Raw genomic sequence first — 3,678 nt, forward strand, 5'->3', positions numbered from 1 at the left:
TAATAATTAACCCCAAAGATAACCATATCTGACAGAAAAGCTTCCACAGAGTTACGACTTCAGAATTATACTTTCTCTTGTTATTTACTTATTTATTTTATTTTATTTTATTTATTTTATTTTATTTTATTTTATTTTATTTTATTTTTTTCTTGAGACGGCGTCTCACTCTGTCACCCAGGCTGGAGTGCAATGGCATAATCTTGACTCACTGCAACCTCCACTTCCCAGGTTCAAGCGATTCTCCTGCCTCAGCCTCCTGAGTAGCTGGGACTACAGGCACCCACCACCATGCCCAGCTAATTTTTATACTTTTAATATAGACGGATTTTCACCATGTTGGCCAGGATGGTCTCGATCTCTTGATGTGATCTGCCTGCCTTGGCCTCCCAAAGTGCTGGGATGACAGGCATGAGCCACCATGCCTGGCCTTCTCTTGATATTTAAACGTTTATGTCAGTCCAGAAAAATACAATAAATGTCAACAGTAAGTACGGTGTTGAGGCAGAAGTAGGACCAAACGTTTTCATATGTTATTCAGTTGATAACAATATGGCCTGGGTAGTAATTTCCTATGTGTCTACTTATACACAAATACAAAAAAGTAAAACAGAGATACTGCTAAATAAAAGGGTACACTAAGTTCTTAATAGTAACTCAATAAACTGGAACACTGTCAAAAAGAAGCAACTAGTGAATTTTTCAGTGTTTTTTTCTATTATCCAATAAGTGAATTATGCTATTCCTTTCCAATTTCCCAAGCACTTTTTGTCCCAATCACCATTTCTGTGTTTGAGGAAAAACTAACAAATCAATTAACAAAACTAAACAAGCAAACAAACAAAACACAACTACAGTATTTGCAAAAGTTTGGTAGAAGACTGAAACTGTTGAGTATAAGCATCTGGTATTCTATTATAATTAGTTAACTGAAGAGTTTGTTAAAGACATACATTTCATAAGAAAACATGTTAGTTTGAAGTTATTGACCTGTATGTACCATCCCTAAGTATTAGTAACCAAATTCATGACAATAAAGAGCTATCTAACAAGAAAAATTAGTGACTACCAGCACCATCAACAAGATTTGTCTTTACACTTCATTACCACTTACCATGCATTATAATGTCTAGGATTGACTCTGATAGCATTTCGAAAACAAGCTAATGCTTTGTCCAATTCTTCAGTTAAGACAAACTCTCGCCCTAATAGAGTATAGGCATAAGCATAATTTGGATCCACTTGGATAGCCTTCTGGAAGAATTTAATTGCAATATCGTGTTCCCGCTGCAGACTGAAACAGTTCCCTGCAGCACACCAGGCCTCTGGCGAATTTTTATCCATGTCTGTTAAGTCTTTTGACAGAAATGAAAGAGAGACATCTTTTTGAAGACGCCAAAGTGTTGTAGAGTAGATTTCCATGCCATCGAATCTATAATTCTCAATCCTTCTAACCTCTGAGAATATTCTTTCAGCTTGCATGTACTCTGAAATTTCAAAATAGGCCCTTCCAATTTGGCACAGTACCCAACTAGTATTGTAGTGGTGAGAATGTAGATGGCTCAAAATATTTATAGCTTCTTTGCAGTAGTATGAACACAAAGCTAAATAACCTTTCCCACTTTCATGAAGAGGGCTCATCAAGCCTTCTGCTGCTGCTTTTTGTAGATTAAAAGCCTGAATCTGATGTGTGATTGTGGATATTTTGTCTTCTGAATTGATGGAAGAGTCCAATTTTGTAATTTCCAGGTTGTCATTTATATTAGGTTGAATTATTCCTCCTTTATTAGTTTTACTTTTTGTTTTTCTGTTTGGGGTTTTAGGTGGAAATTTCATTTTAAATTTCTTCCTATTCTCTTTGGTTGTGGAAGTGTCACTAGTAAAGAGTCATGAAGTTTTTTGATGCAGTGCATTTCGGGGAGATGTCATAGTGGGGCTCATTACCTGAGGTGTTGTACTTATTTATGGACCAGATCTTTCTGTTTGTGAAATAATTGGAGTTACCTCTCGGCTATTTCCACTCTGCAAGAAGTCAGACTTTGCTCCAGTTTGGCCAATTCTGGCAACAGACTTTTTTGAAGGGGCTCCTGTGGATGGCACATCAATTACAGAGGGTGTATTAGTGTAGTTTTGTAAATAAGATCCATCTCCAGGACTTGGGGTTTCTAATGGCAAAATCCCAAAACTTGGGGTTTATGGACTAAGAGCTGCTGGTCCTGTTAATAAACTTCGACCAGTTTTTGGTTTATTTTGAACTTGTTTATATAATATGGAAGTTCCTGTTCCCAGTGGGACAGTATCAGGTGAAATTACAGCTGAATCAATAGAAGACACTGGGGAATCTGTATTCAAGGAGTACTTTGAATTGGAAGATTCTAAATTCAATCTGTTTAATTCAATTGTGTCCTGGGGTGTTTCCGTAAGAACAGTCTCAGGCTGTCTGTGACATAAACTGTGATCAGGTACTTGTGTTGTGCAAGAGCTGGGCAGACAGTTGCTAAAGTTCTGTAAAGATGTGAATTTAAATGTTTGGTCAGGATCTGGCTTTTCACCTATTTCACATAATGATTCAAAGGGATACCAGAGGAAAGGATTTAAACTAAGTCTCTTTTGGTAACCTTCTGATCCTTTGGCAAGCCGATCTGTCTTGCAATATACATGTCCCAACAATGAAAGGGGAAAGCAAGCTGAATCACCAAACTCAGTGACAATATCATCATGGCTTTTCTGCTTATTAAACACTCCACCAGACAAGATTTGTTCCCAGTCTGCAAGCTTACTGAGATCAACACAACATTTTGCAAGCTGGTATTTGCATTGCAGTGTAGGACAACTGTGACTTTTCAAGTGTCTATATGCTTTATAGGCCTTTTCTTGGCGGCAAGAACAGGTCGCCAGTAAAAACAAGGCTTCTTCTGAGTGTACTTCTGCATAAAGGCCTTCTGTGAGGAAAACCCCATCTCGGTAAGCATAGTGGTTTAGTGCTTGGCATATAGCATCCTGGACGGGTTCCTGCAGCACGGTCATCCTCGAGGCTCAGGCCCAATTTCTGCAGTGCCTCAGGCAACCCGCCACCCCACCCACCCCCCTCCGCCCTGTAGCGGCTCCGGCCCGGCCAGCCTCGGCTCATTTAAATTCACCAGTTACCGGGGAATGGGGGAGGCCAAGCCAGAATGACTTCTTTATCCTGCCGACTCTGGAAAGCCCGGCCCCTTGTGATCCATTGCAAAGTGAAAGTCACCTCGTGTTTGGAAAACGGATCCGCTCCCAAGTTCAGTGGAGCGATGTGGCATGTAGGACGAAGGACTCTGTTCCTTCTGATTTGGTCTGCACGGTGGGGCCTAGGGCTGGAGCTCTCTCTGTGCAGACCGCTGACTCCCTCTACCTTGGGTTCCATCGGCCCCACCCTGGGACAGGAGCCTTGGCAGATTCTGGCCCTTCCTGGCCCTTAAGTCGCTGTCAGAAACCCCATCTCGTGTTCAGATGCCCCGAATAAGTGTGGTTCGTGCATCTCTGGAAACATTGGAAATCTCTCCTCTACGCATGGTCACCTAAAACCCTAGGAGCTCGAGACACACGTCTGCCATCCACCTCACTGCTTTCGGGAGAGAATGCTGTGAGTCTCTTGCCGAATCTCTCTTGACTTGAGTTCTTCATGAGTGTGTGGTTAAGACGTAG

At 41.2% G+C, this 3,678-nt stretch overlaps 1 pseudogene; it reads right to left on the minus strand.

Moving 5' to 3' along the window:
• Positions 1-867: 867 nt before the first annotated feature.
• LOC134759843 (cell division cycle protein 27 homolog) lies at positions 868-3,027 on the minus strand (annotated as a pseudogene).
• Positions 3,028-3,678: the final 651 nt, after the last annotated feature.

The sequence above is a fragment of the Pongo abelii genome, chromosome 14, assembly GCF_028885655.2.
Source record: "Pongo abelii isolate AG06213 chromosome 14, NHGRI_mPonAbe1-v2.0_pri, whole genome shotgun sequence".
Classification (NCBI taxonomy): Eukaryota; Metazoa; Chordata; class Mammalia; order Primates; family Hominidae; genus Pongo; species Pongo abelii.